This window comes from Cavia porcellus, unplaced genomic scaffold, assembly GCF_034190915.1.
Source record: "Cavia porcellus strain 051 isolate PalLab524CR breed Dunkin Hartley unplaced genomic scaffold, mCavPor4.1 scaffold_8, whole genome shotgun sequence".
In the NCBI taxonomy this organism is placed as follows: domain Eukaryota; kingdom Metazoa; phylum Chordata; class Mammalia; order Rodentia; family Caviidae; genus Cavia; species Cavia porcellus.
In genome coordinates, this window is record NW_026947491.1 from 11001468 (window position 1) to 11018742 (window position 17275).

The window sequence follows — 17275 nt, forward strand, 5'->3', positions numbered from 1 at the left end:
GCCTTGTTTACATTTGGCTTAAATCACACACTGGCTGTGCCACTGGCTTCTCTGCACGGAGGGACGGCAGGGATGAGGATGGCGCTTGCTTTGGTTGGTGGTGTCCACAGTCCAGCTGGGTGTGGGCCGTGTGCCGCCTCGGACTCCTGCCCGGTCAGCTACTCCCCTCTCAAGGCTGCAGGCCCTGTCTCCAGCGGCTTCTTTGCTCCTTAGTGTCTGCTCCTGGGGAGCCACAAACGCACCTGTGTGTGGCAAATGTGAAAGGCACGAGAGTGGATACCACAGTGCCTTGCCGACGGTGCTGAGCTGGGCTGAGCCCAGCTTTGTGGAACAAGGCAGCAAGGTCCCCAGAGATCAGGGGCCACTGCCTGGTGTGGTGCTGCAGGTGCATATTCCCATCCTGACCTCGACCTCTGCATGCCAGAGTCTACATGTGGGGCCCGGTCTTTAGGAGGAAGCCTCCTGGTCACTGCTGATGCAGCAGGGGTCTTGGGACCTCTAGGAGAGGTCACGGGCAGCAACAGACGGGATGAGTATTGGGGTGCCACGGCTTTTCACACGTGAACACCTGAGCCAGCGAGCATAGCCAGCCAGCTCAGCTGCAGAAATGCAAGCAAACAGATAACGGGCAGAGTGAGCCTGGACCTGGCAGTGGGGCTGAAACTCTGGAAGGCAGAGAGGAGGCAGGATTTACCACGCTCAGTCCCTGATACCTATCGGGTCTCAGGATGAGTCCAGGATTCTTCCTTAGGGATTAATGTTACTTAACAAGACAGAGAAGGAGGACGAAGCCCTTTTCCTAGAACTAAGAAGAGAGAGAGAGCAGTAGCTCCGTCTCTAGCTGAATGTGTGTGGCTTCCATCACTCGGGTTTTGCTGACAGGGAGACAAGTGCTGGCCACGAGATCGCAAGCACAGTGTGGGAATGAAACTACACCCTGGAGAATCTGGGTTCTTGTGACAGTGCTGCCTGCACTTTTCTCGGGTGCTGTGACACTTGGGGTAGAAGAGCTGGGTGTGAAGATTCGGCCAAGACTGAGTGATGGTACCAAGCGGCGCTGGCTTGCCCATGTCTGGGCCTGGTTTCCGAGGACCTGGCCCTTTGCGTGTCATGTGTCAGATCTTTGACACAAGCACCCTCGCCAACTCCAAGGCTGTGGTTTTGCCCACGTTTCACATAAATGTGGTTTGTAAGGAGGCATGTGAAACAGGGTTGTTCTGTGGGGTCACAGACTTCAAAAGACCAGAGTGTAGCAGACTCGTGGGGTTTCATGGCAGAAAGAGACCTCGGTGATTTGCCAGTCAACCTGCCCATTCACAGGTGGAGAAACAAGAGCTGGGCAAGGCGGTCTCACTCAAGGCCAGGGCTCCTGTCCAGGGCTGGACACAGTGCTCACTTGCTGTGTAGGGTCCCTGCTACGCAGGCACTGATTCAGGGGATACCCTGCTTGGAAGAATGGACATCGTGGCACGGTGCCATCATTCTCCATACTTTATCTCTTCCAGTTCCCACTCCCCCGCTGCCTCATGAAGGCTGAGTTGTTCCCATTTTAGCAGTTGGAGAAATGGAAGCTGAGACCGGCTAAGTTCTTGCCCAAGTTAGTGCTGAGTCCCAGCTAGGGGATGTGCTTTAGCCCTCTCTTCTCATTCTCAAAGCCTGCCATGCTCCTGACCTCCAGAGAGGACACCATCAGTTTTAAATCATACAGCAGAAGCAGCATTCATTGCAAAAAAGGAACTGGGTGCATCCCGGAAAGCTCCAAAGGAGTACGCCTTCAGGTTAGAGAGGATGCTTGGCACACCATAGGGAGTTTGGACAATCCCAAAGGCACATTGGTGATCTCAGACATGTTTCCTGCCACATGTCTGTGGAGCATTCTGGATGGGGCTGAAGGACAAAGAGAGGAAGGCAGTTTGCCTTTGCTTAGTTGGCATCCACCTTATAAACTGCCTTTCTCCCAGATCTGGGGCTGTAGATGCCATGGACTGAGGTATCTATGTCTGCTGTTACTCCAGACTCCAGTGTCCACCAAAGTCTCCTATGTTCAGAGCTGTGTCTTTGGAAGGTGACTGGATCCTAGGGCCCTGTGCCCATCAGAGGATCCATCATGGATGGATTCAGGGCTGAATGCTGTAGGAGGCAAGGCCTGGCTGGAGGTGGTCACCAGGGTGTGACCTGGAAGGGTGCATCCTTCCTTCAGCTCCCCCTTTCTTTCTCTTTTGTCCTCCACCCCCCACCTTTTTCCTGGCCTTTGTGAACTAAGCAGCTCTGTTCGGCTATACCCTTCTGCCATGACATCCCTGCCCCAGAGCCGACCATGCCCTGAACCCCTGACATCATGGGCCAAGTAAACCTCTCTTCCTTAAAGCTGTGGGTGTCAGGTATTGTGTCCCAGTGATGAGAAGCCTGCCTCACTCACCTGTGCACAAGGCACACTGTAAATGTTGAGGAAATGCCTATAAGAGAAGCCAGCAATCTTTATAGTCAAGTTGTCACTGCCAGACTGTGTGATCAGCATTATGGTGCCCCTCAGACACATCCAAGGCTGGGGAATGACCAAGTAGCCATGGGGTTCTTGTCAAGAAAGTTGGGCTGTGTGACCAGCACTGGTGACCACATCCCAGCCTCTTGGATCTTGGATTGTGAGCCTGTGCATGCATGTGCATGTGTGTATGCAGGTGCAACCAGGAAACTGGTTCAAAGGCAAGGCCATTTCTGGCCTGACCCTGCAAGATGAGTGTGACTTCCAGCCACATCTCACACCTCCTCACCCGGTTTGCCTTGAACCCTACTTCCTGTGGTTGGGGCCCTGAGATCCGGGTCTCTGTCTTGGGCCAGAGGTTGAGGTGTGGCCAGGAGGAGCAGGGAGTGTCCTAGTCCAGGATGAACCTGGTCCCTGTGTTGAGCTGAGCTGGACCCTCTGGGAGCCCACTGTGCTCAGAGGTTCTAGTGGGGCGATTTCCACCCTTGCTGTTGAGAGCCGGGGGATGTGGAGTTGTGGGCATCAGCTCAGCAGAGGTGCGGCATGTGGTTTCCATCTTGTCTCATCCCTTGGACATCAGGCCCTTGGGACTCTGCTCTGGAGGCCCTGTGGCTATCACCCCTGGGCCAGCAGTTTCTCTCTGTGGAAATTTATTCTTTTAGGGAAGCTCTGCCAAGGACAAGTGGCCTTGCAGGGATGTGAAGAGTGTGAAGAGGTGACTGCCTCTCAGTTGGTATGGGGCTGCACCTGTCCCTCTCTGAGCCTCATTTTCCTGCCTGGAGACCTCCTGCAATGCGTCTGAGGCACTGGCTTCATTGTGCCAGCTGTGTGTCACCTTCAGGGGACCCTTACGTGCCTGAAGCCCTGTGTCTCGCTCTGGACCCAGAGGCCTGTGCCATGCTGGCTGGCCTGTCTTAAAGCACAGCACCACCTTCTGGTAAGGGGCTCTCTCCCTTCCCCTGGGACAGCCCAGTCTCTGGCCATTAGGTGCCTGTCCTCTAAGCCACAGCCAGGGTCGTGGGTAGCTATGGCTTGGCTTGGCCTCGTCCATACAGAGGTGCTCAGGTCTTCCCAGTGCCCAGCTCACCCCATGAGCCCCAAAGCTGCCACCTGGTTGCAAGGATGGAGGACCCAGTCAGCAGCCACAGCGGAAGGAGCAGGGGCCATTAGGAAGCAAAGGTGGACGAACAGGATGGCCTTCTCCATCCGCCTTCTCCTACCTTTCCCTTCCGCCTCCCCTTCCTCTTCCTCTCTCTTCTATTTTTACTTTTCTGGGAGCAGGTTGTTGGCTTCAAGAATTTCTGTGAGTGACTGTGTTTCAGAGGCTCCTAGAATTTGGATAAAGTTTCAAGCCTGCTCTTTAAAAGGCTTTGTTTTGTTTGGGAGGAACAGACAAGAGGCCCTGGAAGCCTGTGTGTTTCAGGCTTCTGCCTTGGAGAGAGCATGGGGTTCTCCTGAGGCCCTAGCCTGACTGAGCCACCCACACCAGGATGGCTGGGCTGGCTGCGGGTGCCCAGGCTGTCCCCTCACACTCCCGGGTCAGAAGCCGGCTGTCTTCTTGGAGGAAGCTGGAGGCACCACTAGGTCTGAGTCCACCTGGGGCTTTGTTTGCATCTGTGCGGCTCCACTCGGCTCCTGGATTCTAGGAGTAGACACTGTGCTTTCACCTGAACTCTGCCTCTTTCCTCATGCCTGACTGTTAACACGTGTCTCAGTGTGGAGCGTTGGGGTGCAGCAGGGAGTGGGGCACCGGGCTTTGGGCTGCAGACAGATGCTACAGGAGCCATGGGTAGAAAGTGTGGGGGCTCAAGACGAGCTGCGCCTTAGTTCAGGGAAAGGAGGTTCACGAGGCACCTGTGTCTGTGTCTTTGCAGCCTGGTGGCCAGGTTCACCCCTCAAGGCACACGGTGCTAAGCAGATGGCTGCACACAGGGTGAAACCCGCCAGCTCTCAGCCCTGTCGGAACCGGCGGAACTGTTGGTAAATTGCTTGGAATTCGGGGTGCAGGCTCTGTGCTCCTTGAAGATATCATTAAGGGCTTTTGTCGGCAGCCAGGAGCCCCGAGTGTGTCCATCAGTGCCTGACTTAGCTTGTCCAGTAGTGAAACGAACATCATAAAACGCAGTTAGCAGCCAGGCTCCGGATTTAATTAGTTCCTTCACAATTAAAGAAGAATTACGAGATCTGGAGCTGGAGCTCCCCCGGCTTCAAAAGCAATTTGGGCGGATTGATGTCACTGTCTGACATCTCCCCCAAAATCCTGGGCTGCCAAGGTTGTTTTGGGGAATTACTCATCTCGCTCCACTTTCCCACCTCCCTGCAAGGAGGAAACACTTCCAAGTCCCTGTAGCCAACTCCTCTGGAGCCTGGGGCTGTGCAGGAGGCTGGAAGCCCCGTCCTCGGGTCCCAGAGCAGCTGGCAGGCTCCGCTTCCCTCTGTCACTGCCTGCATCTGCAGGTGCCCTGGAGGGGCTGGGGCTCACATGGGCCTTCTGACCTCCTGTTCTAAGAAGGAAAGGGCCACCATGCTGGCTATTTGGGGCTGGGCACCTCAGCAGTGTTTGTGTCCCTGGGGTAGGGGACAGAGCAGGGACAGCTAGAGAAGCCAGGCCTTATGGCTACCAGGGAACTCTGCTTCCAAAGCATCCCTTGAGCGAGAGGCTCCCTATAGGATGCAGGGTGTAGGTGGGACCGCCTTGCACCTGTGGGTCTCTGACACGTGTCGGCGTCACCTTCTTGAGAAGTGCAGCTTCATACCACCCCCTTTCTCTGAAAACGAGGCCTAGCCTTGAAAGCTAGAGATCCAAATGCTGCTCCAATCAGCCTGCCCTGGCCTGAGCCGCCAGTACTGCTCTCTGGCTTGGCAGCTGCCCTCTCAGGCAGGATAGGCTGATTGGGCTGGCACTTTCGGTCTCTAGTTTGTAAGGCTGGTTGTTTCCTTCAAGGTCTTATTTCCAGAGAAATGCAGTGTCTTGTGGTGACTGCTGTGGTCCCAGGTGCCCCGCCTGCAGTCCTCGCTGAGTCCCTCCCTGGCCTGCCCGCCAGCCACTTTCTCCTGGAGCCTTCCTTGGTGGTCCCTCAGCATCCTGAGAGCTCGGGCTAAGACTGAGTGCCACACGGGGAGATGGCCCAAAGCCAAGCAGACAGCAGAAGTGTATGTTTGTCAAATTTGGGCTAAAAGACCCTGTTCCCCAGCAGAGGCTGCCAGACAGCTGTCATGGAGGAGCATATGGCCCCACAGTGGGGACACAGGGACACTGACCCTGCTCCAGGAGATGAGTGCTGATGGTAGAGAGAGGCGAGGCTGTCACAGGGAGGGGTGTGGCCGTGTGGAGCTTCACTCTGAGCCACCCTCACTTGACTTTTACCACTGCAGATTCCGGTACCCCAAGATGCAGGTCAGCCAGATAGACCCCGTGCTGGGACAGGCTGCCTGGAGGGATCGATCCCAGGACCTTTGAGCGGAGCTCTAGCCAGGCCTTTCATTTTTTATTTTGAGTCAGGGTCTTGCTAAGTTGTAGGTTTCCCAGGCTGGGCTTGAACTTGTGATCCTCCTCAGCCTCCTGAGGGCTGGAATCAGTTGCTTGCTGCAAGCCAGGCTGCTGTGGGCACTTACCTATCAGGATGGTGACTGTTCTTCGGTGGAGAAGGGTGGCGGGCCTCCTTCTCATTTGGCGCAGGAAGGAAAGGAAGCAAAAGATTTGAAACACGATTCCAGCTGATGGCTTGTGGAGCAGCTCCTGTACCAGAGTTTAACACCGTATCAGAAATTAAATCACATCTGACTGTACTATGGGCTTGGAATAAAGATCATGTAGGCCCTTCTTGGGTCAGCCATGGAGGGGTTCCCTGATGACCATAGAGAGCTCCTGACCCCAGGAAAAGGGAATATTTCAGTTCTTTGATGTCCATAGACCAGTGATGGTGAACCTTTTAGAGCTTTCAGTGACAAGCAGACTGCTGCAACATGTGTGCCATAGGTTCGCCACCACTGTCACAGGCCATACCTGAGTACCAGGCACGCAGAACGACTAAGCCCTCTGGGGCTCAGCTCCCAGAGCTCACGGCTTAAAGGAAAACAGACAGACAAGAGGACCCTTCGCCCAAAGTCTGGGTTTCATCCTTCACATTTAATTATACAGGAAAACTCAAAGGTTCACTACTGGCACATTTGTGGTACCACACTGTGTGTGTGGGGGGGGAACAGTTGTGTTCCAGGGACCGACAGTGGGATGTGGGCCCATACACTTGTGTCTTGAAGCCAGGTGTGTGACAGCTGGTCACAAGGGCAAAAGAGACTAGTATGGGCATACATGGGGTTGGGCTGGCTGGCGACGTGAGCCTGGAACAGGTCTGCCCATCCTAAGTGGTGCAGTGCTGCTTCCAGCATGGAGCATCAACAACTGCAGGGCCCTTTCTGCTGTGCTTAGATCAGAGAATGGAGGAGTCTGGGAGGTAAGGAAGCCCGCAGATCCAGCCCTTAGTCTGAATCTGGCCTCTGCTGGCCTGGGGAGAATGGGCCCTGCTGGAGCCCCAGATGGGAGCTGGGGGAGGGAAGACCCAGAGCTTGCTGACAGCTCGGACTTAGCCCCATGACGGATGCTGGGGACCAAGGATGTGGTGCAAACAAGACCCAGGCATGTGCGGTTCTGTGCCCAGAGCACACAGCAGCTATCGGGCCACGGAGCCCACTTTTAAATGTGCTGATTCTCCTGTTTTGGAGATGACAGCAAATCATCAGCACATTTTAAATACGGATTGAGAGGATCAGATCTTATTGCCCAGGGAAAGGTGGGCTGAGCAGGACTTGTGTCTCATTAGGGAAGTTCCAGGTAAGGGGTTCCCTGGAGAGAGTGAGTGATGCTCTTCCCCCAAGATGAGTGTAATTCTTCAAGCTGCTGCCTGTGACAATGTCATCAGCTTCTCCCTCCAGCCACTGCCTCTGCAGGAAACGGGGCTCACCTGCTTTGCCAGACATGGCCGAGGGAAGCGCTCATGGGCACTGGAATTGTTCTGGAGACTTACAGGACCCTGGGAGATTTTATTCTGGAGCCTGTGCTATAATCTGCCTAAATTACCCAGGGCCAGAGATCCACCCCAACCTGAGGCTGGCAGTTCTATTTGCTGCTCATCATGTACAACACTCGATGTTCTGAGAGTCACAACTGAGTGCGGTCGCTGTCAGCTCTCTGTGGAATTCAGAACAAGCCACGAAGCAGATAGATCCCTAGTACTCTGAGAAGAGCTCAGTGATTATAAGGAAGTAAATCCGATTTGTCCCAATAGCATCTTCTCTTCCATCCCCCCAAATCTAAAGAGACTAGAACTAAGCATAAAAGTCCAGAGAAACCTATCTCCTTAGCCTGTAGCAGCAAGAACAGACCTGTGGCTATTTATTGAGGTCTGTATTACGTTTGACAGGGCGAAGATGCCAATTCTGAGAGATGCTGGGAGCTGTCCTAGGGTGTCACCAGTAGGAAGACTCTCAGGGGGACAGTCCTTGGCTGGTCCCATGGAGGACCCTGAAAGGCACTTGACTTTGGAAACGAGCCCAGGGCATCGGAGAGAAGTCAGGGCTGCCGAACAGTGAGGCAGGACCCAGGGTGTGTTTTATCCTGTGACCATCACATCACACAACGTTAGATGTGGGAACTCTCGCTGAGTATTTAATAATGTTTTTTCAAGTGACTATTCATGTACGAGCACAAAGGATTCACACAGCCTTCTCTCTCTAACAGGTGTTTCCCTGGCAACTGGTCTCGAGGTGGAACAAGAAGTGACGGTAAACAGCAGTTTGGTGGCCGTCCCTTTTCATACCAGTTAGATTGACGTTCTAGGTGGTTCAGTGCTGCCACTTGCAAAGGTTTTAACATTTCTTTGATGATATTTCACTGGGGAAGGCATTTATTCCATTGTTATCACAGTAAGACGTAGTTTGCAAAAATATCACAGCACTGACTTCTTTTTCAGACAAGTAAAGAAAATCACTAAAAACCAAAATTTGACCTTGGGATGAAGCCTGGTATCTTATTCTCATGAATAAGATACACACACACACACACACACACACACACACACACACACACACACACGGCTTGCTGCTCCTAAAGGGCAGCTTTAAGCTGTCCCCATGTTGCTGACTGTAACTCACTGCGAGCGATCTGAAATAATGATTTTTACCTGAATCGCGTACCAAGCAAGTATTTTAATCAGGTCACTTGTTTCAGAAAATGGATGACAGCCCCTTCCCGTACTGATTCTTCCTAAGTGTGAAGGCAGAACCTGTTTCTGTGGTTCTGTGGGAGCCCAGTCCAGGTAACGTGGCCGGCAGCCTGCCGTGCAGGAAGAACGGCTGACGTCTGGGCTGCCGTGCAGCGAGACCTCTGTCCCTTGTGTGACACGCCCTTCCTTGGGCACACACGGCTCATCTGCTGCCTTCGTCACAGCCCACAGAGCTGTCGTTAGCAAAGACATGAAGAAAGCCAATACCTGCACATGGCTTCCTGTGACCAGAGCAAGCCTTGGGGCGCTCTGATGGTTTGGCTGGCCTGTGTGCGCCCAGAGCTGGCTCGTCTCTTCTGTTGGTGTGGCAGCGGCCGCTGGTTCCCACTGGGCACTGCTGGCATTGGGCTCTCCTCCCACACTACCTCCAGAGGAAGTTCCAGGCCCCCTCCCCTACCACCTGCATAGCGTTTGCTGCTAACTTTGCGTGGCTCAGGACTCCTGGGCCACAGTATGACTGTACCTGTTTTGTATGAAAATTTAGCTTGGTATTATACTCTTTTGGCTTTCCTTTCTTGTCTACACTTAGTGTTATACGCCATTACTTTTCTATAGGAAAGTGTTTTATGCAGTTTGTTCTGAGATGTTCTGATTGGCTTCTTACAAATGTCCACAGGCTTTGCTCAAATAAAACGACTGTGTCATGCTATGATAGAGCTATGTGCTAGGAGCCATGGATGAGTGGATTTCCATCTCCAAACTCCAGGTTTTGAATAAAACTCATTGTATTTGTTAGCTCTACTGCTTTCTCTCTCTCTCTCTCTCTCTCTCTCTCTCTCTCTCTCTCTCTCGGCTACTTGAGAAAAACCACTATCAATGGCAATGCCAATTCTCCATAGTATGTGGGATCATATTCTATGTTTTAATCATATTTGCAGTTTGTTCATTTACTTACTGGTATGTTGAGACAGGTCTCACTATGTAGTCCAGACTGGCCTTGAACTCTCAGCGACCCTCCTGCCTCAGCCTCCTGAGTGCTGGATTACAGGTAAGTGCCAGCACACCCAGACATGTTCATTTATGACTATAAAGAAACAAGAAATAACAGGCTCAGTTTTTCCTGGCATCAAGTCACAACACAAAGTCCTCTTGTGACCGAGGTGTGGCTTTTCCCGCATACTACACCAGCTGTCCTCTACTGCAACAGATCCTCCAGGGATCAGAGTTCTCAGCTGAAGTGCAAATGGCCAATAAATACACAAAAAAATATTCGACAGCACTGGCCATTTGAGAAGTGCAAATTAAAGCAACACTGAGGTTTGATTTTTCCCCAGCAAGAATGGCTATTGCCCAAAAGTCTACCACTCACAAATGCTTCGAGGCTGCAGAGCCGAGCCCTTCTACATGGAAAGTGGACATGTAAACCCATGCAACCACCATGGAACTGGCCTCCGAAGTGCCAGGCTTAAGGCATGCACCCCTGAGCCTGGCCCCTTAGTATTTCATTTTCTTTACAATGATTTACAGTGGAGTTGCCTCTGTATTAATCTGAAAAGTTCTAAGGCCAGGAAACCTTTTTTTCATTTCTTAGGTCTCATTTGCAAATGCCTGTTTTAAGTGGAAGTTTTGTTTTGTGTTTTATGTATGCTATGCATAGACGTAGCTCACCATTTCGCCTTGGAAAGCAGTGAGGATGAACTGGAGAACTTGGATTTTCCATTTGAGCGAAGGGTGTGTGTCTGGGATGCCAAGATCTAACTTTGAGAGAATGGGGGCATGATTCTGTGCAGACCTGGAGAGAGGGAACAGCTCATCAGCTCTCTCCTGAGAGGCGAGAGACACAGACTAGGGAAGGGGTTTGCTACCCTGCAGGACTGCAGAGCCGTCCCCACCAACCTCAGCTCAGTGCTATGCCTGCAAAGGCCGCCTGCAGCTCTCTGCAAGCTCGTCTGGGCCAGAAGGGTTAAAGGGGGAGGCGTGCAGATGCCCACAACTGCTCCACCAGGCCCTACGATCATGAGAGCCCTGCCCTGTGCCAAACCAGCCCTGCTCTGCGTGAGGACCCTCCGCGCACACAGGACTGTCATTGTCTGTGCGTTCATTAGAGATAATGATTTTGAGTTTCTGTCTCTGTTGACCTGGGGACAGATGGCCAGCATGAATGCCATGTTTATCTGGACTCGGTCTGCCTCCGATGGGCCTGCTGGCTGGGCGGCAGCTGCACCACCACCCGCCTGCTCCTCTGCTCACTTCTGTGGACACCACTTCTTGGTCTGGTCAGTTCTGCCTGCCGTGGCTGAGCAGCCGACAAATGATAAACGTCAGGACTGCTTAGCGCTAATCACGTCAGGGCGGAGTGAAACGACGTGAAGTGCTAGATGGTTGGGAGTGCCGTTCGGTTCAAATCACTACTGGGATCGCTGTAGACAACGGATGTCTCCAGCGACTGTTTTCTTAATCAGACGTGTTCCTTGTAGCATGAAGACTCACCGCAGGGCAGTCTGAACGAACCATTTCCTAGATGGCTTTAAAGGAAGATGTCCAACAATGTACACTCACAGTAAATTTTATTATTAATTTTGGTGCCAGGGACTAAACCCACGCTGAGCTACGGTTCCTCTCCTTTTTTATTTGGTCTTTGAGTTACTCAAGCTGTGCTCAGACTTGTGACCTTCTGCCTCAGCTTCCCAGAGTGCTGGGAGGATGGGCCCACACCACTGTGCCCCGCTTCGCTCATAGAGATTTTTAGAATCAGATTTGTAGGAAGGAGTCAAGAAGATCAATTTTGATTTAATTACCTACTTGCACAACTTAATGTGAGGAGGCTTCAGGCTTTGATGATGGTGAGTTTTTCACTAATTCATTCCATAAAGGATTTTTACTGCTAAAATTCTAGAGCAGGTAGGTCCAACCCACCACAGCCGGCCATATGGCCCCATAAGATGATAAACTTTGGTTTTGTTTTCTTGAAAGCTCTTACCATATACTTCAGGCTGGACTTGAACTCATTATGTAGCCGGACTGGCCAGTGCAGAGTCAGTTGGTTCTGAGGTGGGTGGCATGGTAGAGGGGAATGGCAGAGGAGAAATGGCCCAGGACAAGCAGAAAACAGTAAAGCATAGCGAGGCAGAAGCCTCTCCTTTTAACTCTTCCAGGCCACCTGCCTTTTGGTTGGTGCCACCCACACCCAGGGAGGACCTTCCCATCACCCACACCCAGAACCATGCTAAACCAATCAGTGGACTAATTTAGTAATTGCACACCCTGGATCCTAGCGTCACACAGCCCAGATCTAGCCGCCTCTGAACAAGCCTCACCTACGTGCACAGGAGGCTCTGGGGGAGCACCTAGAGTGACACTCTGTCTCAAGATTACAAGAGAGAAAATGTGTGTAGGAGGGACGTAAGTCAGTGTGAAGGCCCTGGGTTCCATCTCTAGTATACTATCAACAAAACATAACAGAACCAAACAGATGGACACCCCAGATCCTGAGCAGGATTCTGTCTCCACGTATCAAGACAGTTTCCTTGTTTTCAGGGAAGATTGATTGTCTTTTGAACTTCCAGGAAGGAAAAGAGGGTAATTTGAGTTTAAAAATCCCCACGAGGCTTTAGAATTCCTTACCTGCCATTGCCGTGATCCCGGCACTGATCTCCCCTCCAGCATTAGTACGCGATTTTTATTGGTGCATGCTTGTGGTACGTGATGCCCGCATTGCTTGTGGGAGTTTGCGCATGCACATACACAGTGCATCTTAATTCATTTTTTATCCCCTGTCCCTCCTTCCCCCTCCTTTCTCTGTGAGGAAACGTCTCCCTGTTTCCTATTATCTAACTTTTATTTGGCTTTTTAGCCGTACTTTGTATTTCTCATAGAAGAGAAGCCATGTGACATTTAAGCCCATGTGTCTGATTTATCTCACTGAGTATTATGGTTTCAAGATGCATCCATTTTCCTGCACTGGACTCACATTTATGCATCTTTACGTGCAGAGCAGTGCTCACAGTGTGTGGACAGCACATTTTCTTTGTCCATTCACCTGTTGACCCATATCTTGGAAACAATAGTAGTATTTTAAAACTGGGTTCTGAGAGTATAGAAATTGCTGTTGGACATCACCTCCTTCTTCTCCTGATCATCACCCTGTGAATCAAAGTGGCTTCATCCAGCTCCACTTGACAACAAACAAAGTCATTTAAAGTAAAGTCCAGCTGAGGATTCTTTTGGATTCTTTTGATCAGTGGCTACTAGTGTTGAGCCCTTTCACCATTTGCAGCTCCAGGTTGCTAAGTGGTCCACCTCCCTCTCTAGCTACCCATGCTCAGGGACTTCAGAGTCCTGGTCCCACACCAATTCCCCTCTGGCTGGAAACGCACCTTCCCTGTGTCCTTAGGTTCCCTTACCGCTCCTACCAGAAATTCTACTTGGGATCAAGCCCATGTCTCTTGGTTTCATTTTTTAAAAAATTAACATACTTCATTATTTAGGACAGATACGGATTTATAGAAAATTGGAGGCGATAGTACAGAGTTCTAACTGACTGCAGTTTCCCCTAGGGTTCCCAATAGTTTGGCATATTTCTTATGACTAATAAATCAGCACTGTTTTCACCCAGAGTTTCTGAGAGTGGGACCCTGCAGGACCCCACTGGGCCGTGCATCTCTGGGCCCCTGTTGCAGCTGTGCTTTCTGATGACCTTGATGGCCTGAGGAGCACAGGTCTGGTACTCTGTAGACTGTTGTTCTGGTGGAATTTGTCTGATTTCTGTCTGTCTGACCTCTTCCCTTCATACAATTGCACTGGGGTTTGGGGTCACTGGAATGAAGATCACAAAGGTAAAGTGACAGCCTCACCCTGTGGTGTCAGAGCACACTGTGGGCTTCAGTCCCAAGGTTAGGAGCAGGCACAGTGCCCTCCCACTGGGTGCCTGGCCTCCTGTTGCCCGCTGTGGCCTCCTGTCACTTTCTGTCACTTTTTGCTACCTGGTGTCACTCCTATCACCTGCTGTACCCTCCTGTGGCCTGCTGTTTCCTCCCATGACATCTGAGGTTGGCTGTGTCAGATTCTTGGGAGCTCCAGCCCAGCCTAACTTCGCACACAGGGGACTTGGGCTGCCCATTCCTCTGGAAGCTGTCATGTCATCATAAGGAAAATAAAGTGCATGGTAGATATCACACCCTGGAATCACCCCAAGACCACCCCTGCCCATCTGACAGTGAGAAGATTGTCTCCCTGAGCCGGCTCCTGGTGCCCATGGGTTGAGGCCTGGACATCTGTGACTGTTCCTGCTGACACTAATAGGGCCAGTACAGGTGCACCTGTCAGACACTTCTGCTGTGAAGTACCCTGAGCACCTGTGCACTGTCCACCCCATGTATTGTCCACTGCATGCACTGGCCACCCTGCACATTGTCCACCCCCACTCACTGTCTAGTCCATGCACTGTCCCCTCCTAGCACACTGTTGTCTGGGACCGAGGTCCAGCATGAAGCCTCTGGGAGCAGGGCAGTGCTCTGCTTGGGAGACAAGGGCTGGAACCGAACCAGTGCTGTTTATGGTTTCCTCTCCAGCACCTGCCATGTGTCTTGGCCCCTTGGGTGCCCACGCCTTCCCTGGCTGCCTTCCTCCCCTTCCGAATGGCCCTGAGCCTCAGCCACAGCCTCCTTCCCCCAGGATGCTCTGAGCTCGCTCGCTGATGGTGGCCACCCCTTCCCCAGCGCTAGCACAGGTTATGCAGTGGTTCTTCCGTCTCTCTCCTTATCTATCCATGGGCGCTTTGATGCAGAGGTTCTGACTTTCCTGTTTCCCTCAAAATGATACCAGGTCTGATGTTAATTTTTGCTCCAAAATGCTCAGTAGGGGAATGTATTTGTTTGTATACAACAATCTGCATTTATTCCTGTATAAAATTACATTTATCTGTGTATAAAAATCCACATTTATTCACATACAGTCCAGTCATCTTCTTCTGGCATGTCCTCATAACTCTCAAACCTCAAGTCCTGGCCTTGCATTTCCTGGGACTCCACTTCCTGTGGAACCACTAGCCCACTGTCCCCTGTCCAGCAGCAGAGCGCTCCCGGACGAGCACTTCCCTTTCACACAGGCTGCTCGTTGACTAACTGGTCACTCTGGCTGACAGTCTTAACTATGGCGCACTTTCGGGTTGGGCTGGCGTCATGAGCATTTTGGAAAATCATGGTAGGGCTTGTTTTCTGGTGAGGTCTTATTTTTGGGGAACAGGTAGGTATCTGTCTGGTACCAGGCTACGGGCTGGTGTCTGCCATTCAGTGCCTGTGGGATGGAGGCCGGCTGGGCTTGCATATGACCGTGCACTGGTGCACCTGTAACCTATACTGTGGGCTGCTACACCTGCCATCTGGTGCGTTGAGAGCCAGGGGATGTCCCTGGAGGGTGACGATGTGACTTGTGCCCGAGAGTTGAGGACTGTTAAGAAACTGTCCACGTACATGGCTGCTTCTGCTGCAGGCTGGCTGTGGCTGCCAAGAGGTGCTGCCTGTCTAATACCGAGACAGGAATGCAGCTCATCAATCATGCTTAATTGGAAAATTACAGGAGCGCGGAATTACTTGATTGCAAACAGTTTCCTTTCATGCTGGGTGGAGAAGCCCGGGCCCTGGTCTGGCCCCCTCAGTGGAAGGAAGCCTCTCGAAGACAATCAGGTTTTACCAAGGTGCTGCTTGTGGATTTTCCCACTGAACACTGCCCTCCGTCGATGTTCGGGGAGATCTTCTGTGACGGTGCCAGAAATGCTCCAGGATCCCCTCTCCAGGGCAGCTCGGGCTCGTATAACCTGAGTGCTGAACTCAGTTCCCCTTTGATGGCTGTTCCTGCTGCCCTGGTGCAAGCTGCAGGCGTTCTACCACGACTTATCCATCAGGTCCCCCTGTAGGCTGTTATTCTTATTGTGTGGGCCATGCAGAGGCACACGTTCTTACGTCCACTCAGGTGAGTCTATATTCTCTTAAAACACTATATCCTCAGCACTTTCACATCCTGCTCCTGAGACTAGAAACTGCCACAGCCTTTGTCAAAGCAATTTGACAACACATTCTAAATGCTTTGGAAGCACTCAAGAGCTGGTGATTTCATTTCTGGGAGCATATGTTTATTTGTTTATTTAAAAAACTTGTCATTATGAGAAATTTCAAACCAGTGCAAGAAAAAAGAGAATAATGATCTCCAATGCATCTGACCTCCAGCTTCAGCAACTCTCAATTCACAGCCAGCCTCACTGTGTACACCCAGCCAGCCCTCTGTACCAGCTTGTTGTAGGGCAGATCCAAGACACTGTACAATTTCTCTTGGGAATGTTTCAGTACATAACTTTAAAAAATACAGCTTCTAAAAAGTGACCAGCATGCTATGATCATACCTAAAAACCCACAGCTCCATAATACATCAGTGTCAAACATTTCTGATATACCTGAATCCAAGTCTATATAAAACAGACAAAGCAGGAAATTCTCCCTACCCGGAGAGTCTCCTGCCTCCTGAACTGAGGCTGTGACCCTTGCCATCAGTGTGAATTACTTATTTTACTCCCTCAGGAACTGGAACTCCCTGCCGCTCCTTCAGGCTCCCCCTCCTTGGCCACAGGTACTCTGAGGCTGCAGGAGGAGAACCCTTCCTTGTGCCTCCCAAGTTGGGGGGCCTCCAGGAATTCTTTGACTGGTAGCTGCATACGACCAGTCTCTGCCTCTAACTTCATACAGATTTTTCCTTTGTGTCTCTGATTTTCCTTTTTCCTCTTCTAAGGGCATTTGTCCTCGGGTTTGAGGCCATTCAGATAATCTACGATGACATCATCTCAAGGTCTTCAATAGCATCTGCAAAGACTGGCATTATTCAGCTTTCCCATTGCTGGGCGTGCTACCTGACACCCACAGCTTCAAGAAGGAGAGGTTTAGTTTGGGTTATGGTTTTAGGAGATTCAGTCCATGATTGGTTGACTCCATGGCAGAGACATCATGGCAGAAGGGGATGGTGGGGCAAAGATTCTTAGTTCATGGTGGCTAGAACTATGAGCCAAAAAGGGAAGGGACAGGGAACCAGATAAAGTAGCAAGGTCACCTCTTTATGACTCAGCAAGGCTGATGCTTAACTAATGTGCTAGGTGTTTCTTTTCTTTTTTTAATTTTATTTTGAAAGTAGTAAAAATGCAACAGCACAAGACAGAACAAAGCCAATTGAGACAATGCAGTGAAATTGGTACAGAATTTCACAGTAGGATACTGGATGGTAGTAATAGGTATGATAGTACATCTCGTTAATTTCACAATAGTTGTCCAGTCAATTAGGTATAGCAAAATCAAACCAAAAACAGAACATTATACAACCAATTGAGAGTATTGAATAGAGCAAAAGAAACATAACAAAACAAAACAATGAAAACAACCTTTGCCTTCAAACAGAGGATAGAAGGAAGTCCCCCATATTTGCTACACTGCATATAGTCATCCTCCCAAGAGGTGCTGAGACATCTATCCCCAGTAGCTATGAGGGGCAGGGCAGGAGGACAAAGGGTGCTTGATTTTCATCCCAAGAGCTG